Source organism: Phoca vitulina, unplaced genomic scaffold (assembly GCF_004348235.1).
Source record: "Phoca vitulina isolate PV1807 unplaced genomic scaffold, GSC_HSeal_1.0 scaffold22, whole genome shotgun sequence".
Classification (NCBI taxonomy): domain Eukaryota; kingdom Metazoa; phylum Chordata; class Mammalia; order Carnivora; family Phocidae; genus Phoca; species Phoca vitulina.
The window spans coordinates 33,707,355-33,720,539 of NW_022589725.1; positions in this window are offsets into that span (position 1 = coordinate 33,707,355).

Here is a 13,185-nt window from a genome sequence, read left to right on the forward strand (position 1 = left end):
ATATTACATCCATTGTTTTTTCTATTTGCTGTTCTATCAGATCTTAGTTCTTTCAAAACCTTTTCAATTATCAAATACTTCAGAGTTTACTGATGAGTATTACAAGCACCCATGCACACATCACCCACATTTTTCAAAGGAACATCCAAAAAAATGATGCCATATTTGCTTGGACCTTCTTAAAATAAGACATACAATGTTCATTGATACCATAACTCACCACTATCCCATTGGCTTCTTTCACCAAAGAAATCTCTTTCTGAAGGTGGTTCACATATCTCTTATCCATATCTTAAAATTCATAATATATCTGTATGCACCCATAAAGAATGTCTTTTCATTTTTTTAATGTATATGAATGAGGTATTATTTGCATATAATATTTCTGCAATTTGCTTTATTTCTCAGTGTTGGGCTTTACAAAGTCACCTATGCTGAAATAAGTAGATGTAGTTCACTGGTTTTAACAACTTGCAGTAATTAAAATACACCTCCAATTTATTTCATTGCCAGTGGATGGACATTTAGATTATTTAAATTTTAGAGTACTAAAAAAACAAAAGGTACTTCTGTTGAATCACTATGTTGTATACCTGAAAGTAATGTAACATTGCATGTCAACTATACTCAAATAAAAAACATCTAAGAAATCACCAAAAAATAAGGGAAAAAAAGTGCTTCAATGAACATTCCTCCTTGTGCAACATGGGAGTTTCTTTAGGGCTTACACTTGGGAGAGAAATAAGTAGATCATAGCCAAATTTTCCTTTGAATTGCTAATATGATTTTACACTTCAACTATTAGAGAAGTATCCCATTTCTCTGTATCCTAAAGAGCAATTCCTCAAAAGGAGGCAGGAAATGAACAGAAACAAAAAGTAAGACATAAAAAAGGAAGATGCAACTGGAGATATGTAAAAAGCCCTACCTTGGAAGCTTTTGTGGTATCCCTGGAGAGTTCTGACTGCACTCTGTAAGGAAAGGAAAGCCTTCAAAATCCCTGATTTGGGCTCTGACTCTGACTCTGGCTCACAGGTGAATATTCTCTTTGCTTCTTTTCCTTCTTGAATCTTAAACACATTGCTAAAGCAAGAGCCTTGAAAACTGGCAATAGCCTTAAATATTTATTGATTCAGATCTTGGGAGTGCTAAGAGTTAGGTGTTTGTGGCCTCTCTCTGGCCTCGGTTACTAGGAGATAATTTGCTGAATATTCTCTTGCCTTCAACATCTATCAGTCAGAAATTCTATAAGAAATATTACACATCCCACAAAAAGGACTATGCCCAGTACCTTCTAGGTCCCTGGAGAAGCCACAACTGTAGACTAAAATCTGCTTTCAAAAATGATGAATGATTGTTTCGCCAAGTTTGGATGCAGATGGGTTTGTCTAATCCAACACAATTCCTTGGTTGGTTTCTCCTGTCATCATTTCTTCCTTTTTATCCCAAAGGTCTCTCATCATGCTGGGCAAAGGCAGATCTAACCTTCTTCTGAAGTTGTGCTTCTGACCTTATCTTCTGACAGCCACCTAGGAGGATGGCTAGTTGAACAAGGATGAAATCACAACTCTTGGATACCTGAGCTGGTTCACCTTCCTTAGAATGTTCTAGAGATACTGTTCCCATAGGAAGAATGTTCAGCACCTTTCTCACAATGGGCAAACCCACTTGTTTCTTCCAGCCTTCCTAGGTTAAGAAACCACAGATGGAGCCAGAGGCAGAGCAATCTAGACTCTGAGGGTGGCAATAAATGGCAAGTTATTATTCCAGGACCTCTGAGAAGGTGTGTGCCTACACACAGAGCAGGGATTCTTCCATTTGCAAATTCTTTCATTTAGGATTTCTACATTTGCAAATGAAAGAAAGACACTTTAAAATAGGAGAGGGAAAAAAGAACACCAAACCTCAAGAAAGCAGTTGTAGAGTAGGGGCTGGAGTTGGCCCTGGGGGTGACCAAGGACTGGAACTCTGTCTCCTGTCCTTGTTCTCTTTGTGTGCTTTCCTCTTCATCCCTGGCTGGCTGTCGGAGGAACCTGGAGTTATGGCTTCTACTGGAATGCTGGGACCATGGAGGAATTAGGACCCTCAAAATCAATTCCAGTTAAAAGAATTTTCATAGAAGACTTTGATTGGTTCAGTTTAGATAGTTCAGCCCACCAGTGTCCAGGATATCAGAGACTCACGACTGATAGTCTTAACAGAACCAATGGCTGAATGGGAGAAATACACATTTCACCTGAAAGAAAGTGCTAGAAAGAGAGACACAGTCATGGATGCCTACTGCTCATGATAATACATCTTGATGGGGCCATAAGGACTTTATGCCAAAGCATGCCAGAATTTCCAGATTCAGATAGCTTTGCCTTGATCAATGCGGCAAAGCAAATAACTTTCTTCCATTATTTTTTGGTCTGCCAATTCTAATGATCACCTTTTTTTTTTTTTTTTTTTGTCATTTCTAATAACTGAATTTGCTCTGGACTTCCTTCTTACCTAGGAGTCTCCTTAAGCAAACACTTAATCCAGTTGTCACCCAAAGCATTAAGGTCCAAGGGCTTTGTTGAGACCACAGTGTTTTGCCCTCTCTTGTGGTCAGTGAAACCAATTTTCAAGTGCTTCCTTGCTCTATAGTAATGAGGGCCATACTGCATAACTCATACTCAAACAAGATCGGGGGAAGCACTGCAGGGACACTCTTAGATAGTCTATGCCAACAAGGGGATATCCTTTCCATAAAAAATCCAGCTTTACACCTGAATTCATGGCTGAATTCAACCCATGTGGGTTTTACTTGCTGCTTCTTCCCTAGGACAGGTTTGGATTTTATGGTATTTCTTGGAGGGGAAAGGGAAGATTTCATCTTGAGAATATCTCTCATTTTATGGATGAGAAAACCATGGCCCAGAGATGTCATATGACATGGACAGAGCTATGTGGCCCACAAAGAGTGGACCCAAGGTCCCCTGAGGAATTTCACAACAAGCAACATCTATTAGACACCTGCCATGTACATCACCTGAGACTTTGGGTAGGGGAAAGAGTACACAAAGGCTAAAGCATGACCCCCTTCTCCTGTGAGCTTCCAAATTAGGGTCCCCAACCACACACATGAAAACTCTGAGAATACAGATTTACAGTTGACATTTTTTCCCCTAATAGAGGACCTTACAATTAGTTAAATGAATTTCAACATGCAAATTATCACAACCATTTATCCTGTATGTAGATCATATCACACAGATTAAATAAATTCTTTGCAGCACAGAGACCCCTCATGATACTTCTTACATATTACCTATTGTGCTTTGGGCATGGCTCTGCATGTAGAACATTGAATAAATGTTGCTGACTGCCTGACTTATGACCACTAGCCCCTCTTGGCTACATATGGTGTCAGAGTTGGTAGCTGTGGTCTCCTAAGGGTTAACTAGGAAGGAGTGTGGGATTCCAGGGCCTGCAGTTGATTTCCAAGGGTCCCTCCTTGCAGGGCGAATGCCAGCACAACATCTGGTATGCACCTGAATAAATCCAAGAAGTTTCCTTTTCAATATTGTATAAATTCTGCATCTTGACTCATGGCTATTAAACCCACTGTGGTAAGATCTCCAGCAAGCATGGCAGTATTTCATTCATGAGGGAGGACCACTCCAAGAAGAGCAGCGTGAAGCCATCTCCACCCACCCCACACCCCAAGCCTCTGGAGAAAGCTGTCATCTAGTCTCCTTCTGCTAATAATTCCATTTAGCTCACTCATTTTTTAAGGCAATTTTCCATTTGGAGATACACCCTCTCTTACACTCTCCTGCCCCCAGGTTCCTTCTCTCTCTCCTCCAGACTCAGTTTCCTTCCAAAAGGCACAGCCATGAACTACCTGTCTACCACAGCCTGTCTACCCCTTCTTCTGCATCCTGGTCAACGGAGACTCATCACCCAATGTGACTTAAATTAAAAGCAGGCCCTCTGTAGGGGTGTTGGCTGTCTGCCCTCCTTCTTTCTCCTTTGCTCCTACCTTGTGCTGCTAAGCAAAATTCTTTGAAGGCTCCTGGCAGAGTTGGTAGTCCACAATCCTGGCCTCCAGTCACTTACTCCGAGTGAGAGTTAAAGCTGGGATTACAGAATATTAGGGATCAACAGGTTCCAGAAGGCTATTTGGCCCCCTACCCCCATTGTGCAGATGAAACAAATGAGGCCTCCAATGGGCTCTTACTTCCCCATCAGGTCAACAAGTGTCCTCGTGCTTCATGGCCTTGCATCCTCTCCTCTCTACTTCTGTGTACCTTTCTCATTGCTGCAACCATGTGGTGAGCTCCAACTCACCATGCCTCACTAAGCTGTAATGGCACCACCTCTGAGAAATTTACTTTGCTCCCTCTGCCTCCCACCTCAGCATTCTGCCCTGGAATTCATTATTCTCTCTTTGGGCTTCCTAGTTTTGCATTACACATCCATTACAGTTTCTCACAGTGCATGACAGATGCTGTCTTGCTTCCCCACTCCACCTTCGCCCCCCCCCCAAAAAACAGGCCCTGAGACAAGGATTCTAATGCCCAACACTTGACTTGGGACAGAACTTGAGGAGCCACCAGTGGGAGATGGGAAGAAAGGAGGACCTATAAAAGATAAGGCATGGAGCAAGTTATGCCTGTGGACAGATGGGTTCATTGTAAGAACACACCTCAGAGAATTGTCCCACTAAAGAGCAAGGAAGCTGGTCCATTGATCTACTGAACAAGGTGCCTCATTTTTAAGAGGTTGCTTCTGGAACATGAACTCCCTGGCATGTCTAGCCCCCTTCAAACTTTGGGCAAAGCACACTCTCAGCCAGAGGAAGCTCTTAGGCACAAAGACCTGGAACTAAGCACTAGGGACCTTGAGCATGGGCCAAAGGTCCAACAGTGTCTTTTTTTTAAATTTTATTTTATTATGTTACATTAATCATCATACATTATATCATTAGTTTTTGATGTAGTGTTCCATGATTCATTGTTTGCATATAACACCCAGTATTCCATTCAATACATGCCCTCTTTAATAGCCATCACCAGGCTAATCCCCCCACCCCCCTCCCCTCTAGAACCCTCAGTTTGTTTCTCAGAGTCCATAGTCTCTCATGGTTCATCTCCCCCTCCGATTTCTCCCCCTTCATTTTTCCCTTCCTACTATCTTTTTTTTTTTTTTTTTAACATATAATGTATTATTTGTTTCAGAGGTACAGGTCTGTAATTCATCAGTCTTACACAATTCACAGCACTCACCATAGCACATACCCTCCCCAATGTCTATGATGTTATGATCCAACAGTGTCTTCTAAGGCACTTACTTGTCTGTGTACCCAGAGGAGCAGAACCTCGATATTATTTCAGAATCTCCAAGAAATGGCCCATAACAAGCATACTGTTTATTTTAGTTGAACTTGAAAATGAATTTATAACCTTACAAAATGAAGGGACAGATGGAGACCCTGAAGCTGGGCTCTTGGCTCAATATTTTTCCAAAAAAGTTTTCAGAATTTTCAGCCAAATATCCTTCTTCTAACATCAGAGGATTTGGATGTATATTCCAGGGAGTCTTGGGGCACTTAGTCCAAAATAGCCTGTCACCACCAAAGTGCTTCTTTGGGGCTTTTTTTTTTTAATTTCTACAAATTGCATTCTGTTCCATAGCACATCCACATTTCTTTTAGTATTTTTTAAGCATTTAAATTACCAGTTAAATTATTAGCTATTGTTTGTGCATTTTTGGTGAGAAATTAATGTTCCAGGGTGATTTGCTTGGGCTTCATGTATCTCCCAGCTCATGCCATCCCCAAGGGTGAGGATGACAGTACCTCTTTCATGGGGTAACTACATGTGATGACTGCCATGAACTCTGACACCTGGGACATTACCTGAGATGTTACCAGGCCTCCTGCTCTCAGCCCTGGGCTCCACTCTGATAAGGAAAGTGTTGACTGAGGAATTGGGCTATCCCACTGTTCCCACTTCATTTTGTATAAAAGCCTGGCCCCATAAATGCAGACCTACTGTCCAAGCAGGTGAGAACCTAGGTAGTGCCAAAGTGGGGAGAACAAGGAACGGGTACGTAAGGAGTAAGATCTGAAATATGTCTTCTCAGACGGATTGCCTCCATAAAACCACCTTTCTCAGATCTCCCTTTTTGACCATGTAAAAACTAGATCACTTTTTAAACTTTTCTCCTCCCCCTAACACAGTGTCGAGTTTTCTAACTTCTGTCTTCCGTGCCCCACTTTTCACTCTGCTCCTTCCCCTCCTCCCCTGACAGTCTTGGGTTTCCCCAGACCTGGTCATATATCAGCCACGACCGCGTTGGTGGACACTTGCTCCTGTTAAACCTTAAGGGACCCTGTGATTACAAGCACCCAATGTCCTTAAAAAGAATTGGGGGATTATAAATATAAATGCTTCTTTTTCCCCTTGTATTCCTTGTGACCAAAAGCAGAACCAGGAGAAGAAAACTCCAAATCCATTTTCGTTTACCATAAAGCATCTGATATTTCATCTTTAGTTTGAATGTTTAATATCAGCTAAAATTCAAATATTAACAGATGGAGTTAATAGTTTAAATCTTATCAGATGTACACACACATACCCATTCCCACACATATATGCATATGTACATATATGCACATGTACATACACACATATATGCATGTATATAATATTTATGTATGTATGTACATATGTATTCTATAAATAAGATTTGCAGAGAGGAAACTCATTGAGCTGATTCTCTGCTTTATGTGCCTGCCTTTCCTCATCTCCAAAACCTTCAGTGACTGTTCTTCCCTCAACTCTGATTTCATCACCTCCAAGAAGTCTTCCTTGGAACCCCCTCTAAGTGGAATTCACTGTTACCTCTTTGTGCTTTCTGTCTTTCCTTGGTGCCTGCATGATGGTATATTAGAGGTAGATGCCATCTCAGATTGAATTCCCCCAAAAAAGAGATCTTGAGACAAGGATTCCAGTGCAAGTAGTTTATTTGAGCATGAGTGATCCCAGGCATGTGTGCCCAACACTTTCATACATATTGCTCTGTTGCTTCAGTCCCTCTGAGAAGCAGACCCTAGCACAGCTGTTCTACCCTCCAGCACTTTGCTGCCCACAGGCCACTTCACCCAGCCTCACTGCCTCTAACCTGGGGTGCTGCAGGGAAAACTGTTTGCAAGTATGCTCCTTTGCCTGTACAGGACTGCAGGACACTTGGTTCTGTGGATTTCTCTCAATATAGTCCCATCTGCTCTTCAGATATAGTCCCATCAGTTCTTTCAGAACTGTCTCAGTCCTGGTGTGCCCAAAGCTCCCTCCCTGCAGTCCAGAGCCAAAGTGGATTTTGTTGAGTAGACACTCACTATGGGGAATCCATTGTGTTGGGGGAAAGAAAGGTGTTAGTAGAAAAAATACACTAAGTTCATGTATTTAGACAAAAATATACTAAGTATATTTAGACAAAATATACTAAGTTAGTATATTTAGACAAGAGCATGCAGGTAAAGCAGACTTTGAGATGACAGTCACTAGTTGGGTAAGAGGCTGGTAGACTTATCAATGGTTTCACCTTCTTACAACCCTTAGTATTGAGAGAGCCCAGCACCTGGTATTTTACTGAGTAGAATTAAAGTTTTGTAAAGTTTTGTAAAATACAAGCTTCATTGACTACACCCCTGGTTACTCTGATACTCTGTCCCTGCATTATAATTAGAAAAAAACAAACATATAAATAGAGTTAAGGGTCACTGGGGGCAGGACAAAACTTGCTCTTGCTTTAAGAGAAAGTTCAGAGATATGTGCAAGAAGAAACACGAGAGCAAAGGTGAAACAATGAAGAACAAACATTTGGATTTTATATAAATAGAAAATGAGGCTTTTCAGGCTGAAAAGCATTAGGGTACAGTGCATGTCTCTGATTTCTCCACCTGAGTGGTGGTTACCAAGGCCAATCAAACAGGTAGTCGAACGTTGGCATTCTCTCATCTGTTCTCACCTTTGCCGAGAGACTGCCTAAGAACAAAATTAACACAAAAGAAGCAGGGCCAAGTGATGGAGGCGCACATCATAATGGCATCATTTGAGAACTTGGATTCTGGTGATGACTGGTCATGGTCATCCCATTTCCATGCATCAGTACATTTGTCTCTTTGCTTAAGCTTATTTGGTTGGGATTTCTCTCCTTTGCTGTTGGAAGATTCTATCTAATATATTCTCAATTTGGATGGAAGTTCTGGAGGAAGAGTGATGGTTCTTGGTAAATCCAGAGATTTCAGAAGAATGTGATGAAGAAGGCACCAAATTTGAGGTAAAGGGCACAGCTGTTTAATATCAGGAAGTCCCAGTTTTCTGTAAAGGGCAGCATCTAGATCATAGCATTAGTTGAAGATTAAATAAGACAATATGTATACATTCATATTTATATATATATGTGTACATACATATATCATACCTGTCTGTGTGTGTGTGTATCTGGACCCAAGTAAAATAATCCATGACCCCTGTGGTCTACTGTCCACATGAGGTAAACTCAAGGAACCCCAGCCCAGTCAGCGCAGTGACCAGAGAGGAATCCAATGGTTGTTTATCTCTACCATTTTACCATTGAAGGGGATCAAATTCATTACCCACAGCCACCCTTGTCAAAATCTTCAGAAATTCCCTCAAAGCTCTCTGGAAGCTCACACCTCATATTTCAACCTTAACCCTGATCTGTGACTTTTCCCCTTCTTTTTTCCCTCTACCCTCATTGTTTTTTGGTCCAGAGCTGTACTTGAGAGATAGTTAGTGTTCATTGTTGAGTGAACAAAGGCTCAAAATAGCTGCCTTACTGGGCCATCTTAACAAGAACAGAAATGATGTCCTTTCCCTACATAAATGTCAGAGGTTGTCATTGTTGTTATCGATGAGGTGGGACTGCATAATTAGTAAGAATTTCATCAAGAGCAGTGCCTTTCCAGAGGAAAACAGAGAGAGCAGCCTCGAGGGCCCAGCATGACGCTGGAACCTCCATGAGGGGAAGGCAAGAAATCAACATGGTAGTCAGCACTATGATTGCAAGAGAGGAATGGATGCCTTGCTAATTACACACCTAGCTGTTCCTCAATATAGATTTAGGCTCTGTTGTCTCCATATGATTAGTAGTACTTGTCTCTAGAAGGTGTGCTTTCTTTAATGCTGAGAAAAGAGGGCCTACCAGTGGGGTAGAGAAAACTATGAAAACACAGAGGAGCAAAGGAAATGCATTCCATCTCACTCACATGAATAAACCGCCCCTCCATCTCACATGGTGGGGAGAGAGGAGATACCCACAATGCTGCTCATGCTGGGCCTGGCCATGTTGCACCACCTGTGACTCAGATTTTGAGGTGAGTGAAGAGGGAAGATCACTTCCTGGGTGAAGGATCAGGTTTCTTGAGGCAGAGAGTAGACTTTCAAAGGCAGACTTCAGTAGTAAGATATACAGAGAGCCCTTCCCTCTCCTTTTTCCCATTCCCCACCTCCTGCCTGCCACCCCTTATGCCTCCACATCTGGGGGCTACAGATTCAAGCGAGATTCGAGAAGTCTCTACAGAAGACCCTGGAGCAGAGGCTGCTGGTGGCTGATCCAGAGCCCCAGGGGTACGTTTCACTGGCTGCCTGGGGACCTGTTGGAAGGGCTCTCCACGGCCATATTTCTGGGCATCTGTGTTCCCATGCCAGCTTCCCAGAGAGCAACCTGGAGCCAGTGACAGACTGACGAGATGTCTAAGAACCCAGCTCCCTGGCCTTCAGGCAGGACAGACTCTCTGTACCACTTAAGTCCAACGCAGCTCCCCATGGGGACCAGAGAATGCAAGGCTTATGTTACTGAGAGCCTCAAACTAGAGCCATATGTTTTTTGACACCTATACCTGCACATAGGTGCAGTCAGAAATGGGATCTGTGAACTACCAGTTACAATGGGTCCTTCATCGCTTAGACAATGGGGCTGTAAAGTCAACAAAATCATCTTTATTCTTGGTGTTTACACTATTCCCACAGCTCTTTGCACAATGTTAGTTGTGTTACCAGCCTTCATGGGAATCTGACGACAGAACATTGCTCAATGGCACATCCTCACTGGCATTTGTCAGTTGGCACTGGTTACAGAATGCTTGCTAATGTGGGCCTTTCCTCCACCCCCAATGGAAACTCTGGTTTTACTTTTACTTCCATGTTTTTGAGATGCCTGGCCAGTCAGCTTTGTTTTCTTTATATGATTCTAAAAATAACAACTATCTTCTTTTATGTTTTATTGAAAACGATCCCAACAATTCACAAGGAGGCACCTCCTTTTAATGGGTGTTAATTCAATTCCCCAATAGCAATAGCAGAAAAGATAAGTATTTTGACATATGTTATTTTAAAAGTCTTAGGATCTGAGAAGCCAAAGGCAAAATATGTTCAGAAATGAATGAAAACATGTGAAGCCAAAATACGCATTCTGGCCTCTGAATCCGAGCCTGCTTCCCAGAATGCCCTGTCAAATACCCTCCTCACCAAAGGATCCCTCCACGTCAAGGCTTCCAAGAAACACCATCTGGTCATTCCAATCCCAAACATTCCTGCTATGTACGATCACATATTAATTACATTGCATATTTGCTGTTTAATAATATCACATAGAGAAGTCACATGGAAGAGCTTCATAGAACTTGTTCAGAACCTGGCTGCAGGGTATACTGTGATTCTGAGCCTCTGTTTCTTCCTCAGTTATATGATCCTGATATTTTACAGGGCTGTGTGTAGGATTATGTGAAACACTGTCTTGGAAATCCAACAAAGTAGACTCTCAATATGTATTTTCCCTCCCCTCATCGTTGCCTTCCTCGTTGGTTGTTTTGTTTTGGTTTGGTTTGTTGTTTTGTTGTTTTGTTTTTTTTGAGAGAGAGAGAGCGTGCATGTGTGAGTGCAGTGGGGAGGCGTAGAGGGAGAGGAAGAGAGAGCCTCAAGCAGGCTCCATTCCTAGCATGGAGCCCGATGTGGGGTTTAATCTCACGACCCTGAGATCATGACCTGAGCCAAAATCAAGAGTTGGATGCTTAACACACTGAGCCACCCAGGAGCCCCTTTCCTTCTTCATGTTACTCCTTATCCTGTATATGAGGGATATGTGTGTTGTGGTTTTCAACTGTATAGCAAACTACTTATGAGTAGGGGATCTGAGCACAAGTGTTTATTTGAGAGGTGATCCCAGGGGACCCCAGGAGGAAAGTGAGAAGGGAAAGAGCTATAAGGGAGCTATCAAGCAAGTTGCTACTTTGGGTAATCTGCCCCTAATGCTGCAAAGAAACTCTGAAAAGTGACATGAAACATGCATCTTGGTTTTTCAATCTCAGGGGCTGAGGGCTGGAGTATTAGCACACCAACCCCCATCAGTCTTTGGTTAAAGGCTGTCCCAGGTTCCTTTCAGCCTTCTCTGTTCTCAGACAGAGTCAACTTTCAAGGCTCCAGAGAAAGAGCCAAGTAAAGAGAGGCAGCACTTCTCCTGTCAGGTGGTCAGGCCAGGAGGAAATGGGCAAGCACTGCCACCATCTGTTACAGGTGGCTTTGGCTGAGAAAAGAAGTTTATGATTATGACTGGCTCCAAAAGAAAAGTTGGAATGTAAATATTGACCTTTATGCAATGCATGGGGTTAGTTGTGGACTGCTTTTGCTGACAAGGAGGGGGAGTTTCAATCCTGCATCAAAGATCTTACTTAAATCTTGCTGGAGGACTTCTCTAAAAGCCCAGTTAGCTTCACTACATACAATAGAGAAGTCAAAAGGTGCATATGTATGTGTGTTTATATGTGTACTTATGTATCCATGTAAGAAGCAGATTGCAAAAGCTCCTCGCAGAAGTTTAGCCAAGAAACCAATCAGATTACCCGGAATTATTACAAGGAAATGGATAAGTACACACTGAAAAGGATGACAAAGGGTGGAATGGTGAGTCCTGACCCATGCAAAGGGGCATCCTCGGAGAAAGGAACATGGGCCTGAGCACGGAAGTATGCGTGGCAGTTAACTAGGTGAAAGGTGGAGGTGGAGATGCGGTCAAGGGACCATACATATCTTAAGAAGAGAGGTCATGGTGTGAGAAGCCCCATGGCAGGAGGGAATGTGGGAGGAAGCCAACATGAGAAATGACTCCAGGAATTTTGACTCTGAGTCCCAAAGTAACATGCATTAGCAAAGTGACCTTGGCTAAATTATTTAATGTATCTGCATCAAATCTTATGCATCTGAACAACGAGAAAAAAATCCTACTTTAGGGCAGTACTGTCCAATAGAAACTTCTGTAATGATGGAAATGTTCTATATCTGTGCTGTTCAGCACAGTAACCACTGGCCACCTGTGGCCATTGAGCCCATGAAATCTGTCTACTGAGCCTGAGAAACTGGTTTTTACATTTTATTTAATTTCTATTAATAGAAATTTTAAATAGCCACCGATGACCAGTGGCTGCCGTACTGCATAGTGCTGCTTCAGAGCATGGTTTCAGGGATGAAATAAAATTCATCCTTATACCTGAAGCATCTGGCACAGAACAGTGCTTCATCCACCTTGGTCCCCCACCCATGGTGAGATCCTGGTCTCATAAGCCAGGTCTCTGTATCTGATGCTAATTTAAAATTGCCACTTAAACAAAAATGTGTTTGGTTCCAATGCGGCTGCTGACAGTAATCCCCACTGGTAGTAAAGACTATCCTGGCACTGTTCCAGCAGCATGATTGACTTGGCCAGTCGAAGACAAAATTCAAATGGCAGCCACTAAACAGTATGAAATATCTCAATTTTAACCAAAACTGGGGGCAAGAACTGTCTCCAAGGCTGCAGAAGCAGGGCTCAGCAGATGACCCAAAAGACAAGAAGAAAAGCCCCGTTTAAAGAATAACAATCAGTGGCTGAAAGCTATTAAGTTCGCTCTTCTAGTTCAAAGGGATTTGAAATGGCAATTTGTCAGGCAACTGTTGTCACTTTAGATGCCCCTAGTTGCTTTCTTTGAAGCCCTTGATTGACTACAGGAGGCTATGCCAGATTCTTCTAAGGACAGGATTTCCACAGTTGAACACATTTATGTCACAGTAATTATGACTCTTCCCAAATTTAATCAACAAAAGGCAAAAGAGTAAGGAGTGCAAGCTTGAGAAAATATGCATGTGCTCTGCAGAG